Here is a 17185-nt window from a genome sequence, read left to right on the forward strand (position 1 = left end):
CTGAGCCAGGAGTAGCTGATGACGAGCTGCCAAGCATATGGCCAGAAGAATGGATACCGATGATTGATCTGACCGAAGATCCTATCAGAACAAGAGAACGACTTTGTGAAGGTAGAGAGTGGACTAGTCAGGAAAAGCAAGGCACAGGCGAAGAACCTCAGCCGCTTGAGATTCACATCAAAACTGAGGAAGGAGAAGGTCAGACAGGGACAGAACAGGTGTTCGATACACCTCCACTAACTCCTGATGCGGATAAGGGACAGCTTAGACATAGAGTGATAGTTCGAGCAGAAGAAAATCAAGAGATCGAAGTGCTTGAACAGGATCAGATAGGGTTAGAAGAACGGGTTCAGGAAACAGAAACAGAAACAGAGACAATCGAAAGCCAAAAACAAAATATTCCTGAACAAGGCCAGATTAGTAACCAGGCAGAAGAATTTGATGCTAGCCCTGGAACGAGCCAGATAGGGGAAGAAGAAGAAGAAAGTGAAACAGAATGGCCACAAGCTAAAGAGAATAAGAGGATAAGAGAAGAAAGCGAAGTCCAAGTACCAACTAAGAGACTAAAGAAAAGAAACAACCTTGAGCCTAGGTTCGTAAAGAGATTGAGGCTAAGGATAAAGACAGTGGAAGAAAAACGTGCAGAAGCAAGGAGAAGTGCACGGATAGCAGAGCAAGAAGAAAACTCTTCCAAAAGAAGGAGTGAACGAATAAAAAGACAAAACAAGAAGTACAAGTCTCCTGAATGGACACTCGTTTTGGAAGAACTTGAAGATCTTGATATAACTGACGTAAGCGACGGAGAGCCCGTCCCTGAGTACTCTGCTGAAGAAGAAGACGAACCACCGTGAATTTGCACAAAGTAAGCTAGCTGTGTAAAGACACAAAGAGGGGTCGAGAAACTTCTTCTGAGCCGAAATGTCTGATTCAACTGTGAATGGTAGACCAAGTTGCAGTCGTTGCAAGACGTGCTGCAAGGTGTGTATATGTAATATAGTAGTACTGATAGTAATCTGGATAGGACTAACAATCTTTATACCCTTTACTGTAAGTAAAGATACTAACATTGTCCCTACTGAAATTGTAAATACTGACAGTGAGGAGTTGACAACCCAGAGTGTAGCGAGACATGAGAGAGCACTGAGACAAACAAAACGAGACTTAGAAGCATCAGATGAGGGAGGACTACATTATCATGGAATCAAGAACAGGACACACTTAAATGTTTTTGCAAACTTGTTAATACACTATGTAGAGACTATGGAAATTGAAGATTGCTATGTCTGCATGAAGCTACCTACTTCTGTGGCTGAAGGCGTGACATACCATCACTTGCCATTAACATATGGAATCTCCTGTAGCATTTTAGCTAGTTTATTTTACAAAAGAGGACCGTTACAGTACTATTACTCTAATAATGACGTAATCTTTTCTGAACTTCCTATACGTGGGAACTTGAATCCTGTACATACCAAAAGTGACACCATAAGATATATGGGAGACTACTTCTTGACTATAGGTAACATTGACATAGCTGATGCACACAGAGATAACTTGACTTGTTCTTTGCGTGAACAGGAAAAGATGTTCCTGAACATGGCAGAGAAAAGAAGAATTAAAATACAAAAGAAGGCTAATGACGAAAGTCAGAAAAAGCCAAAATGGGCAGAGAACATGGAAGGCACCTCAAATGGTGGGGCGGGACCTGCTCTGTTGCTGGATTTTGAAAAGAGAGGCAAGCTATGTCTTCACCGCGAGAAGACTAGCTATTATAATAATGTTTTCATTGGTTCCAGTGAATGCGAACATAATTACAAGGTAATTGGAGGTTGGGGTTTCAAAAATGGGTCAGAGCCTGTGTTTCCTGGAATTTATTATATTTGTGGGGACAAGGCTTATTTCAAATTGCCGGATCACTGGTATGGAAGCTGCTATTTTGGCATTGTCTTCCCGAAAATATACCATGTGAATGGAAAAGCTGGAAGCAATGAAGATACTAATGGCTTAGTGCGTAGTAAAAGAGAAAGTATAGGTGAAATTATGGGTAGTATTTTCAGTGCACTGATACCTGGAGTGGGAGTGGTTCTGAACACTCACAGAATTTGCAAATTGTCTACTATAGTGGATGTGCTGTCTACTGAAACAGCTCATGGATTTCTGCTGGTCAATACCGAAATGGTTGCGATCAGATCGATGGTTTTACAGAATCGACTTGCTCTTGACACCTTATTAGCGAAAGAGGGCGGAGTCTGCCGGATGTTGAAGGCGCAACATTGTTGCACTTATATATCCGGATAAAAGTGTACAGATCAAAAGATATGTGAAAAACATTACTAATTTGACAAAGGAACTCAAACCACTCGAGGTTGATAGTGCCTGGAAGAGACTGGTAGATGGTCTCTCAAATGTAGGTCATTGGCTTGCTAGTGTAGGTAAAAGCTTATTGTTCAAGATACTGATGCCAATTGGTATTATAGGTCTTATTATATTTCTCATTTTTATCTGTTGTAAATGCCGCAAGCGCACCAAGAAGCACGAGGTAAATGCAAGAGGGTTGAAACGGAGTGTGGATGAGATTGAATTGGAGGAAGTGAATGATCAGATATACAAAAAGGTGAAGACTTCTCACCCTACTAGAACTGAGAGAGAAAAGTTAGAACGATTGCTGGAAGAGATAGAAATTTATAAAGTGTGAAAGAAAGTTGGCATCTGGTTCCATTTTTTGTGATGATAGTAAATATCATCAAAGAGGGGATTGATGAAGCAAAGCTTCGCATATTTTGCGGCTTGCCGAAGTCAAGAACCTCGTTTATGTGTAATAAGGTAACATAAGTATGTTTTACTAACGTTTATTTTTTTTAGGCAAAGTTTATGAAGCTTGCCTACGTCTATTTCTAATACACTTACCCCGTGTACTTTAACATGGCCGCCGCTTGTATTTTAGTTACTGCGCATGCGTCAGCCACACTCACGTGTCCTGACGCGTCTGCAGAAGTGGAGGGAAATTTATGCGCATGCGTAATTCATAGCTGTGCTCATCATGTGGTACTGCTTGTGCCACTGCTCTTGTGCCCGTATCAATGTAGCTAACATTTAGAATGCATAAGTTTATTTCTTGATGATGAGTTAAAAGTACAAACCCTGTGATGTGTTTTCATGATGACATTATTATGTATTAATTTGTTTTCGCTTACTTTTCATGTACCGCGGGGAATGGGGGTCTGTCTGTACTGAGAGCCATCTTGGAGGTCCCTTCTGCGCAGATGCGACTTTCCGGGGACCTGACAACCTTGGCTGATGGAACTTAGCCAGCTGGCAGTAGTGGGCAAGATGCTCCTGAGAACTGACCTGCAAGCTCGGCTGAACGGAGTCACATGACCCTACTATGTTACATTGTTAAATTGTCATTGTGTTTCTGCACAGTTTCTCCTGGGAACCCCAAACTTGCTAGGCGGTACCCAAGTATGCTAATGAAGGCTTAAAATCTTGTATTGTGATTGGTGTGTTACCCAAATCCTACCTTAGGACCAATCGAAATTGAGGGATTCTGACACTTTGCAACATTGGGGGGTGGTACACTGTCCCCAAACTGTATATCTACCCTGGGTTCACCTAGGGAGCCGTCCGACTTGTCTGGTTTAGCTGACCTGTCACTGACCCATCGTACTCAATAGGTGACTGAAGATACAGAGCGCTGCGGAGCACTCTGTCCGAATTTGACCATAGACTAAGGTTCTACCGAACCTTAAAGTGCTGGCGAAGCACTTTGCTGGGAGTTCGCTGACCCAATCGGGGTCTTGATCGATAGCTGCAGAGCGGGTGGAGCGCAGGCGTTGCTTCCGAACTGTGGGTTCCGGTCCTGTCCTGAGAGGTCCTGTCCTGAGGGTTTGCTGTCCTGTCCTGAGGTCCTGTCCTGATTCCTTATCCGAGGGTATCCTGTCCTACCCGGGGTGTCCATTCTGCACCTGCTGTCCTTTGAAGCGTATCCTTCCTTGAGGGTTTCCTGTCCTTAACTGACCCGTGGCCAGGGTTTGGTTTCCACACCTTTCTAGGTAAATATTGCTCTGAACCTCTTAAAATCTTGCACCTTCTGAATTTCTAACTTTTGCTTTAATAAAGTTCACCATTGCATATGTTATTTTTCCATGTCTTTCCGCAACTATTGAAAGTCATTTGCATTTTTCCCATAAGTTTGTTCCTATGTCTTCACACTTGTTAGAAATTATATTTTGCATTGCAGTTTGTCATTTTCTGATATGGTCTAGAACCTCATTGCCTAGATTGTTCAAAGGCCCGTTCACCTTAAGTGAAGCGTGTTACTCTTTATAGGCCCTCCTGTTGTTATACCTACATAGTCTGCCCCTGCTCAAATAATTCTGATTAGCATAGTATCTTCTCGTTATACTTTATATCAGTATTTCAATGATTACTCTGTCATTATTTCTTTACAGTTATATCATTTACGTTATCTTGGTTATTGATTGCCTTATTTTACTGTACCTTATGCACGAAGCAAATGAACTTTAGATAAACATTTTTAAAACTTCCAGTTGTCCGTGGTCATTTCAACAGTATTTGAATGTTATTGGTTGGGTTTGTATTTTGCTGCCTTTCTTTTTACAGCTAGCTCCCTGATTCATTGTGGTCATTAGGTACTCGCATTGGTGGATGGTAAGTCGGGTGCACTGAGAAATAATAGTAGGGAACACACACACAAATTGGTAGAGCTCGTGAAGTCACCTGATCGATGTATATGGTGATTTGAAAGTATATGGGCCCTGAAGCCGGAAACGGCGAAAACTATTGGTCGGGTGGCCTCGCGCGCTCTATCATAACCACTCCCCTTCCTGGTTCCACCCAGAGGAGGGACCTAGTAGGTGATCCGGCCCCCCAGATTCGAATAAGAGTGGGAGCTGTGTCCTGAGACTTCAGATCATCCTGAATCAACTTGAAATAAAGAAGAAGACTGGACTTCGACATTCTGCTGCTCAGAAGATGGAAGAGAATCTCCCTTGTGGCCAAGGAGTGACCACCCTGTGAACACAGGCACCAACCAGCAACTCGACGTTTGCTTTGCCGCCGCCTCCCGCCGGAGCCCGAGCCCAGAGCCTGACAAGACACAGACTCCCAGACTTCTCACCACCCGATCCACAGTCCCTGCAAAGAAGGGACCCGTGGAGGCACCGAGAGACGTGGGACCGGACATCTTGGAAGACCCCCGAAAAGCTGACTGCGCAGCATCAGAGGCACCCTCGACGTTGTGCTTTGGGGTTTAAGAAGCCCTAACCTCGAGCAGCCCTTGCACCAAAGATCAGCCCCCCAGCATCTCCACGATCTGCGTGGGGCCTTTTTGCACCGTGCCACTCGATGCGCCATCCCGGCCACTTGCCACGTGGCTAGCGGCCATCTTGGCGACGAAATCTACAACTTTCACTGCAGGTCTGGTTGCTCCAGACTTACCCCTGCTCCTGTGAAAAGGAACACCCGCTCTGACCTTGCTGGTCCGAGTGACAAGCCTTTCTTGATTCCTGCGTGGCTTGCATTAGCCAAAGCCTGTTTGCTTCCATCCGGTTGCCGACACTGCCAACAGCGAGAAGCCTGCGTGGGGCAGCTCGTGACCGACTCCTGGACGTCTTTGACCCCTCGTGTCCACATGGCTGCAGAGAGAAGCTACACCTTGACGCCTGTTTGCACCCAACATCGCCTGGTTCCACTCTGGTTCCACGGTAGTCACTGGCTAGTGACTTTGAACATTGTCCCCTCTGCTTTCAGGTCTTCACGACTTCAGATCCACCCTTGGATCCACCGGAACTCTTCACCTCGAGTCGCCTGCAGCATCTTCAGCTCTAAGCACCATCGACCAGCGTGACGAAACCCGACACTACTTCGACCCTGTGCACCCGCTTCCTGTGGGTGAGGTAACTCAGCTCCGCCAGTGTTCCCACACTGGTACACATCTCTAGGGTCTGTGTCTCAAGTTTCATTCCTCTAGGTAACTCGGAAGGTTCCTTTCTAACTAACTTTGTACTTTTTACGCACCATAGACTTTGCATTGGTGAGTGGATCGCCTTATCCTGCCATAGTGCCATATAAATCTTATAAATGTGGACTCCAGCTTTTTCAGGATTTTTTCTTCAATTAGTAATGGAATTGCTCTAAATAAGTACAATACTCAAGGAAACATTAACATTTTAAGAGCATTAACCCTCCCTATCAGAGAAAGGTGAAACACATCAATTCTCCTTAATTCCTTATCGATAGCATTTATTAAGGGGATGTAATTCTCCTCAACTATTTTTTCCACTGAGGCATGAATCTTTACACCCAAATACGTTGCGGATTCTACATATCTATAATCAGTCTTAATTATGTTTTTGGAACAAATAATCTGGGTCTTTGTATCATTTAGCTGATAACCAGAATTTGAACCAAAGACTTTTGCCATTTTGATCAGAATAGGTAGTGCCTGTTGCGGATTGGTAGTGATCACAGCTAAATCATCCGCATACGCCAGGATCTTATTAGAGTATCCATTATGAACAACTGGTTCAATTCTTGGATTGGCCAAGATCTCCTGAATTAGCGGGTCAATGTACAAGGCAAATAGAATCGGGGAGCATGGGCAGCCCTGCCGCGTCCCTCTCCTGATGTTTATTATCCCTGATTTCTCACCATTTACCAACACTCTAGCTCTTGGTTCTACATACATTGCCCGAACCATATGTCCCTCTCGCAAGATAGGGGTGGGTTGGCCTTACCGAATTTGCGGCTGTATCATTGGTCATGCCTCTTGATTCAAATGCAAATTTTAGTACAGTCAAAAGCTCAGGTAAGAACTGGATCCTTATTAGAAGAAAATCCTATCCCAATCTTTAGAATGCTTATGGGTGATAGAGCGCCAGGGCTGTTTCGGAAGGGAATTAATGCGGAAATTCTACAAAAAAACTCGATTAAAAACTCTGTTTAGCATGTGGCAGACATGGAATACTGTTCTAAAATGTTTTCATGTTTCAAGAATTAACCCTCACTTACTGTTACGTAATTCTAGTATCTTTTTTCAACTGAGAGACGATAGGAATTTTATGATGTGGGAAAGAATGGGAATTTTTACCCTGGGAGATATAACTGAAGAAGGCAAGGTTTTGGGATTTGAGGTACTCCAGAAAAAATATGGCATTCCTAGGAGTCATTGGCTTCTATACGGCCAATTAGCACGTACTATAAAATCTTTAAGACCGAGAGCTTTTACCCCTCAGGAACTGCCACTGATTAAGATTCTAGAAAAGGATAGAAATAAGATTAAAACTATTTATAGCTGTTTATTGGAAGTCTTTCCTGGCGATATTGAAAAGATTGAAACTAACTGGTCTTCCAAATTAAATGACCCAGAGGTAGATCTAGACCTTGCTCTGGTAATGAATAAACGGGTATTAAGAGCATCTAACCTACGCGCACAACATTATAAAACAGTTTTTAATTTGTATCATACACCATCAAAACTATATGCTTGGGGATTGACTGAAAATGATAAATGCCCCCGCTGTAATGAGGATCAAGCGGACTTACTGCATATGTTTTTCTCCTGTATATGTCTTGAGACCATTAAAAATGAGATAGGGAGATTCTGGGATATTTTAACTGGCCACAACATCCTATTATCCCCGACATTGATGATTTTTGGTGTAGATGCAAATTTAAAACTAGGGGAAGATGAAGTTGCTTTGATGTTTATTTTTGTGGCAGTTTTTCGTATACTGATTTCGGCAGGATGGAAAGATGTAAACCCACCATCTTTTCAAATGTGGCTAACTAGATTGTTGGGGATCCATAATATTGAAGTATGTTTATATGAATCTAAAGGTATTAGGAAGCGAGTCATGGGTGAACGGATATGGGCCCCGGTAACTAATTGGAGAACTAACAGTACATAATTAATTCAGCGGTGTTTAATGTTTTTTGTTGATAAGAAAATGTATATAAGCCATGGAATGAACTATTTGAAGACATGTATTTGTAAGTTTACTATGAAGTTTTATTTTTTGGGGGTTTCTTTTTTTTTTTTTTTGTTTGTCTATCCTGCTACACAAATCCAATAAAAAAAAATAAAAAAAAATAAAAAAAGACTTTGCATTGATGAATGCGTGCACTTTAAACACTGCACCCGAGTCCCGTGGGCCTTTCCCGACTTCTTCACTGTTAGTCCCGAACAGCTCCAGCGATTCCCCAGGCCCTAGGCCTCTTTCCTGACCAAGTGGCATCTCTTATACCACTTATTTAGTATATGATTTAGGTGGCCCCTAGGGCTCATCCATATTCGTGCAACTTTTGTGTATTTTAAACTGTGTTTTGTTTTAACGCTTGTGCTTCTGTGCTCATAAAGAGTATAGGGTATCTTTTGAGAAATAAATCTATATATATTTTCAATATATATCTGTGTGGTGTCCTTTCATTTGGTATTCAAGGGATTGTGTATGGTAAAACTGCTTGCTTCACATGCCTTTGCAGAGTTTAGCCTAAGACTGCTTAGTCCATGCTACCCCTAGGATAGCTTGTCTATAAGGTTGACTTTACAACCTGCACCATAAGGGTTGCTTGGCATGGTACAAGGTGATCACTAGAACTAGTGAGCATCATATACCAGGCCAACTTCTCACAATAAATGTTTCTGGTGTCTGTACCTTCATTTGAGGCTGAACACCCTTCCAATATTTAGGAGTAGCTCAAAGTGAAGAATATATATTCCTTATCGCCAATGGCTTCAATAACATGAAAGTAATTTGTGCAATATGTTTATCCTGAGAGTTCAAAAAATTTACATTAAATCCCTAGTTGATGTTCAATGTGTTATAGCTTGAAGACAGATGTTGCTGTTGGGTCAGCTATAGCCCAGCGGTTCCTTCTCAAGTTTACATCATTTAACTTGTTCAACCTTTCAATGGTTCTAGTCCCGCGGGTGCTCTCTCTGCGATCGTATCACACTCGAGGCCGCGACTGCATGCAATGGACATCAACACAGTGGACACCACGGTCAGAGCATGGCACAGGCTTGGACAGCTGGCTCACAAGACCCCGCTATATGCACCAGACATGCCATTGCAACATCACCAAGCGCTGTCGGTCACTGGTGAAACGGTCGGAATGTCCTTGCTGAGTAGAGCTGGCATTGACAAGCTAGGAGATGTGTTTCGAGCCGGAACGTTCGTAGGCATAGACCAATTGGATTATATCCAAAACCAGACTCCCATGTTCCGCTTCACGTACTATAGGTTGACCAGAGCGTTGAGGGAACATTACCCAACATTCCCAACAGAACCAGACTGCCTTACACCACTACAACTACTGATTACTACTACTGATCTTTCCCATCTAGTGTCCAGATTATACTCAGCTGCACAATCGGAAGTGGCGGGACACACTCAGAAGGCTAAGGGGCGGTGGGATGCGCTACTAGACGATCTGTTAACAGATGAGGAATGGAATAACACTTGCGCGTTAACACAGATTTTGACGCCAAACGGCAACTTAAGAATCATACATTTTAAATGTATTCACCAGATCTACTACACACCGACCAAATTGCTTAGGTTTGGCCTACAGGAGGAAGACAGATGCAAGACGTGCAATAGGGAGGGGGCGGATTTTGCACATCTGGCTTGGGACTGCGAAAAGGTGGCAGGGTACTGGGGGGAGGTCACTACCGCACTAGCTGTCATGTTAGGGGAAGAGGTACAGTGCACACCCAAGATCTGTTTACTGGGAATAGTTCCTCAATTCAGAGCGTTGAAGCGCAGGTTTTGTGCACTTGCTTTACTGTTGGCAAAAAGACAGGTGGTGCAATGTTGGCACAGCCGAAAGGTGCCGAAGAAAACATGGCTTCATGATATGTCCATCTGCCGGGACAGACTACAAACATATGAGGAGCAATTGCCAGCGAGGTGCAGACCAAAAGATATATGGTGTTTTTTGACAGAATACCTTACCTCACTGCAGGACAGTGAGGAGGACTAGATCATCTTCTGTTTCACTCTCACGGGTGGGATGTTTGGTGCACAGGTACAGATCGGATGAAGGCACACACAGGGTGGGCCCTGGAGCTATGATTGTATGAATATCTAGGTCGTATGGAATGATACTGTTAGGTCTTAAGTTGGGGTATGTTGTTTTTCTCTATGAAAGGTTAAAATGTAAGACTCACGTCATTTGTCAGCAACGAGTCCTAAGTAAGATGTTAAGGGTAGTAGTACCTAAAGATTGCACGCTCTGCTTTATAACACGCTTGATGACTACTAACTGATTGCATTGAAATAGCGAGCCGGCCTCAGGGTTGTAGGCTCATGCTGTGTACTCTGCTTTAGGTCTATAAAGGTCTTACACAAAAAAATAAAAAAATAAAAAATGTTGAAGACAGAATTTTAAATCTTATGAAACTATATTCCCAGATTGTCAGTATTCTAGCTTAAACTAGAATGTAACACTATGTTGACATAACGCTTTCACCATAATACACTAACAGCAAGTTAAGTAATTCAAGTAGACTCATTATATATTGCTGTAATAAGAACTATTGGAAATTACCTTTTTTATGAGTTGACATCATTTGTTGGAATGCATAAGTATTAGGTATTGAATAAGCAAGTGAGTAACGTGATGCATGCAGCCCCCTTTAACATTGTTTGAGGGGACCGTTAGTTGGCTTCCAGTTTTTTCAACTTCACATCACCACAAGGTATATCAGTGCAGTGATGAATTTGAAAAAATGTATAACCCCACAGCATGGTGTTGGAATCATTTGTGTTTATTTTTAAAAAATAAAATCCTAATTTAGTGGTTTCTTCTACAAAAAAGGAACCCTGAAAATGTTGACGAACTGCATAATGTTTGACAAAGTCACCTAGCAAAATGTTCCTACATTGATAACAACTGCAACAACAGGTGTTTATGACAATTTACAGTTGTTGCTGCTGGGGATGCAGACCTGACAGGGTTTCCAGGTTTAATATGTCAAAACCTAATTTTGGCTGCATTTACATTGAATTCTGTGATTTGAATTTAATGTTAAACTACTCACTCAGAAGGATTTTTAATTCTGTTGTTAATCCTGTTAATAAATCAAGGCTACAAATCTCAGACTGCCACAAACAATGGACTGCCTGATCTACAACACATCCCCTTACAGAAGTTCAGAGTTCTTCATCTGAATACAGAGACAATTCCATGGGTTAAGATTTTCATACTATAAATGTTTCTGGTGTCTGTACCTTCATTTGAGGCTGAACACCCTTCCAATATTTAGGAGTAGCTCAAAGTGAAGAATATATATTCCTTATCGCTAATGGCTTCAATAACATGAAAGTAATTTGTGCAATATGTTTATCCTGAGAGTTCAAAAAATTAACATTAATTCCCTAGTTGATGTTCACTGTGTTATAGCTTGAAGAAAGATTTTGCTGTTGGGTCAGCTATAGCCCAGCGGTTCCTTCTCAAGTTTACATCATTTACCTTGTTCAACCTTTCAATGGTTCTAGTCCCGCAGTTGCTCTCTGGCCTTTTTTTCCCGTCATTTGTCAATTAATGAACTACGCATCTTTACTTGCTTCATTCACTCTATTTGGTAAATATCACTTATTTCCTCTTTCTATTTCTACAAATGATCATTAAAGCATTGCCTACTAGCAGAGTGGGTTCTCAGCTACATAACACAGCCTTTCCAGTGCTGTGTGATTGTCCCGACGCATAATAACATATTGAAAAAAAGTAATTCAATGAGGTAAGGAAGGCATTTGTCCATCAAAACCAAACATCACCTTTTGATTGCTTTAGAACAATTTTTTTAAACTATTTTAACTTACAAGCCTGTTGCAATAATGATGATAATGTTGAAGACAGAATTTTAAATCTTATGAAACTAAATTCCCAGATTGTCAGTATTCTAGCTTAAACTAGAATGTATCACTATGATGACATAACGCTTTCACCATAATACACTAACAGCAAGTTAAGTAATTCAAGTAGACTCATTTTATATTGCTGTAATAAGAACTATTGGAAATTACCTTTTTTATGAGTTGACATCATTTGTTGGAATGCATAAGTATTAGGTATAGAATAAGCAAGTGAGTAACGTGATGCATGCAGCCCCCTTTAACATTGTTTGAGGGGACCGTTAGTTGGCTTCCAGTTTTTTCAACTTCACATCACCACAAGGTATATCAGTGCAGTGATGAATTTGAAAAAATGTATAACCCCACAGCATGGTGTTGGAATCATTTGTGTTTCTTTTTAAAAAATAAAATCCTAATTTAGTGGTTTCTTCTACAAAAAAGGAACTCTGAAAATGTTGACGAACTGCATAATGTTTGACAAAGTCACCTAGCAAAATGTTCCTACATTGATAACAACTGCAACGACAGGTGTTTATGACAATGTACAGTTGTTGCTGCTGGGGATGCAGACCTGACATGGTTTCCAGGTTTAATATGTCAAAACCTAATTTTAGCTGCATTTACATTGAATTCTGTGATTTGAATTTAATGTTAAACTACTCACTTAGAAGGATTTTTAATTCTGTTGTTAATCCTGTTAATAACTCATGGCTACAAATCTCAGACTGCCACAAACAATGGACTGCCTGATCTACAACACATCCCCTTACAGAAGTTCAGAGTTCTTCATCTGAATACAGAGACAATTCCATGGGTTAAGATTTTCATACCATAAATGTTTCTGATGTCTGTACCTTCATGTGAGGCTGAACACCCTTACAATATTCAGGAGTAGCTCAAAGTGAAGAATATATATTCCTTATCGCTAATAGCTTCAATAACATGAAAGTAATTTGTGCAATATGTTTATCCTGAGAGTTCAAAAAAATTAACATTAATTCCCTAGTTGATGTTCACTGTATTAAAGCTTGAAGAAAAATGTTGCTGTTGGGTCAGCTATAGCCCAGCGGTTCCTTCTCAAGTTTACATAATTTAACTTGTTCAACCTTTCAATGGTTCTAGTCCCGCGGGTGCTCTCTGGCTGTTTTTTCCCATCATTTGCCAATTAATGAACTACGCATCTTTACTTGCTTCATTCACTCTATTTGGTAAATATCGCCTATTTCCTCTTTCTATTTCTACAAATGATCATTAAAGCATTGCCTACTAGCAGAGTGGGTTCTCAGCTACATAACCCAGCCTTTCCCGTGCTGTGTGATTGTCCGAACGCATAATAACATATTGAAAAAAAGTAATTCGATGAGGTAAGGAAGGCATTTGTCCATCAAAACCAAACATCACCTTTTAATTGCTTTAGAACTAATTTTGTAAAACTTTTTTAACTTACAAGCCTGTTGCAATAATGATGATAATGTTGAAGACAGAATTTTAAATCTTATGAAACTAAATTCCCAGATTGTCAGTATTCTAGCTTAAACTAGAATGTATCACTATGATGACATAACGCTTTCACCATAATACACTAACAGCAAGTTAAGTAATTCAAGTAGACTCATTATATATTGCTGTAATAAGAACTATTGGAAATTACCTTTTTTATGAGTTGACATCATTTGTTGGAATGCATAAGTATTAGGTATAGAATAAGCAACTGAGTAACATGATGCATGCAGCCCCCTTTAACATTGTTTGAGGGGACCGTTAGTTGGCTTCCAATTTTTTCAACTTCACATCAGCACAAGGTATATCAGTGCAGTGATGAATTTGAAAAAATGTATAACCCCACAGCATGGTGTTGGAATCATTTGTGTTTCTTTTTAAAAAATAAAATAATAATTTAGTGGTTTCTTCTACAAAAAAGGAACCCTGAAAAGGTTGACGAACTGCATAATGTTTGACAAAGTCACCTAGCAAAATGTTCCTACATTGATAACAACTGCAACGACAGGTGTTTATGACAATGTACAGTTGTTGCTGCTTGGGATGCAGACCTGACAGGGTTTCCAGGTTTAATATGTCAAAACCTAATTTTGGCTGCATTTACATTGAATTCTGTGATTTGAATTTAATGTTAAACTACTCACTTAGAAGGATTTTTAATTCTGTTGTTAATCCTGTTAATAAATCACGGCTACAAATCTCAGACTGCCACAAACAATGGACTGCCTGATCTACAACACATCCCCTTAGAGAAGTTCAGAATTCTTCATCTAAATACAGAGACAATTCCATGGGTTAAGATTTTCATACCATAAATGTTTCAGGTGTCTGTACCTTAATTTGAGGCTGAACACCCTTCCAATATTTAGGAGTAGTTCAAAGTGAAGAATATATATTCCTTATCGCTAATGGCTTCAATAACATGAAAGTAATTTGTGCAATATGTTTATCCTGAGAGTTCAAAAAATTAACATTAATTCCCTAGTTGATGTTCACTGTGTTATAGCTTGAAGAAAGATGTTGCTGTTGGGTCAGCTATAGCCCAGCAGTTCCTTCTCAAGTTTACATAATTTAACTTGTTCAACCTTTCAATGGTTCTAGTCCCGCGGGTGCTCTCTGGCCTTTTTTTCCCATCATTTGTCAATTAATGAACTACGCATCTTTACTTGCCTCATTCACTCTATTTGGTAAATATCGCCTATTTCCTCTTTCTATTTCTACAAATGATCATTAAAGCATTGCCTACTAGCAGAGTGGGTTCTCAGCTACATAACCCAGCCTTTCCAGTGCTGTGTGATTGTCCCGACGCATAATAACATATTGAAAAAAAGTAATTCAATGAGGTAAGGAAGGCATTTGTCCATCAAAACCAAACATCACCTTTTGATTGCTTTAGAACTAATTTTTTTAAACTTTTTTAACTTACAAGCCTGTTGCAATAATGATGATAATGTTGAAGACAGAATTTTAAATCTTATGAAACTAAATTCCCAGATTGTCAGTATTCTAGCTTAAACTAGAATGTATCACTATGATGACATAACGCTTTCACCATAATACACTAAGAGAAAGTTAAGTAATTCAAGTAGACTCATTATATATTGCTGTAATAAGAACTATTGGAAATTACCTTTTTTATGAGTTGACATCATTTGTTGGAATGCATAAGTATTAGGTATAGAATAAGCAAGTGAGTAACGTGATGCATGCAGCCCCCTTTAACATTGTTTGAGGGGACCGTTAGTTGGCTTCCAGTTTTTTCAACTTCACATCACCACAAGGTATATCAGTGCAGTGATGAATTTGAAAAAATGTATAACCCCACAGCATGGTGTTGGAATCATTTGTGTTTCTTTTTAAAAAATAAAATCCTAATTTAGTGGTTTCTTCTACAAAAAAGGAACCCTGAAAATGTTGACGAACTGCATAATGTTTGACAAAGTCACCTAGCAAAATGTTCCTACATTGATAACAACTGCAACGACAGGTGTTTATGACAATGTACAGTTGTTGCTGCTGGGGATGCAGACCTGACAGGGTTTCCAGGTTTAATATGTCAAAACCTAATTTTGGCTGCATTTACATTGAATTCTGTGATTTGAATTTAATGTTAAACTAGTCACTCATAAGGATTTTTAATTCTGTTGTTAATCCTGTTAATAAATCACGGCTACAAATCTCAGACTGCCACAAACAATGGACTGCCTGATCTACAACACATCCCCTTACAGAAGTTCAGAGTTCTTCATCTGAATACAGAGACAATTCCATGGGTTAAGATTTTCATACCATAAATGTTTCTGGTGTCTGTACCTTCATTTGAGGCTGAACACCCTTCCAATATTTAGGGGTAGCTCAAAGTGAAGAATATATATTCCTTATCGCTAATGGCTTCAATAACATGAAAGCAATTTGTGCAATATGTTTATCCTGAGAGTCCAAAAAATTTACATTAATTCCCTAGTTGATGTTCACTGTGTTATAGCTTGAAGAAAGATGATGCTGTTGGGTCAGCTATAGCCCAGCGGTTCCTTCTCAAGTTTACATGATTTAACTTGTTTAACCTTTAAATGGTTCTAGTCCCGCGGGTGCTCTCTGGCCTTTTTTTCCCATCATTTGTCAATTAATGAACTACGCATCTATACTTGCTTCTTTCACTCTATTTGGTAAATATCGCCTATTTCCTCTTTCTATTTCTACAAATGATCATTAAAGCATTGCCTACTAGCAGAGTGGGTTCTCAGCTACATAACCCAGCCTTTCCAGTGCTGTGTGATTGTCCCGACGCATAATAACATATTGAAAAAAAGTAATTCAATGAGGTAAGGAAGGCATTTGTCCATTGACTCATTATATATTGCTGTAATACAGGGGTGTCCAAACCTGTCCTGGCGGGCCGTATCCATGCCAGATTTTTGGGATATCCCCATCTGGTGATCACGGTCCGATCCCCGGCGCCGGCGGGAGATCAGAGTGCCCAAGATGGGGTCCATGTGTCCCGTGCCTTCGTCCCCCGGGCGTCCGGGGCGCCGCCCAGGCTGACGGCATGGCAGAGTGCCTGGGTCGGGCTCCATGGTTTTCAGGGTGGTCCTTCCCTGGGTGTCGGAGCGCTCCAGGCCGACGGCATGGAAAAGTGCCCAGGACGGGCTCCATGGGTCCCGGGCAGTCCGAGAGCGCCGGTGGTCCACCCCGTGCCTGAGGCCCAGCCGTGGTCCCTGAGCCCTGACTTGCCTGGGCAGGCAGGCAGGAGCCCTACCTCGAAGGCTCGGGGTGGGAAGCACTTTCGATCCCGGCCATCTGGTCGCACGGTACCGCTCGGCCATCTGCTCGCACGTAATGCTTTCCAATGGGCCGACCAGATGGCCGGGCTTCCCTGGAAGTCCCGATGAGGTGCCATTCGCCTCCCGGATCCCAGCGAGGGCTCCATGAGGTCGGGTTCTTTCACGCCTTTGGTCCCCTCTGTCACCTCGCGTGCACAGATTACAAGAAAGGGGGGTAATTTCCCTCCGGATTACTAGGGGCAGGGTACGCCCAGACACCCCTCTAAGGCTGGTGGTTCTCTGCCATGGGGACCAGATAGGCTATGCCTGGGCAACACCTCCCTAGGCCACCCGGGGCTTCCTTCCTCCAGGCCAACTGCATGTCAAATTGCCCAGGACGGGCTCCATGGCTCTTGGGCAGTCGTCCCCCGGGCGTCCGGGGCCCCATCCAGGCCGACGGCATGGCAGAGTGCCCGGGACGGGCTCCATGTGTCCCGGGCCTTCGTCCCCCGGGCATCCGGGGCTCTATCCAGGCTGACGGCA

This window comes from Lissotriton helveticus, chromosome 1_2, assembly GCF_964261635.1.
Source record: "Lissotriton helveticus chromosome 1_2, aLisHel1.1, whole genome shotgun sequence".
NCBI lineage: Eukaryota > Metazoa > Chordata > Amphibia > Caudata > Salamandridae > Lissotriton > Lissotriton helveticus.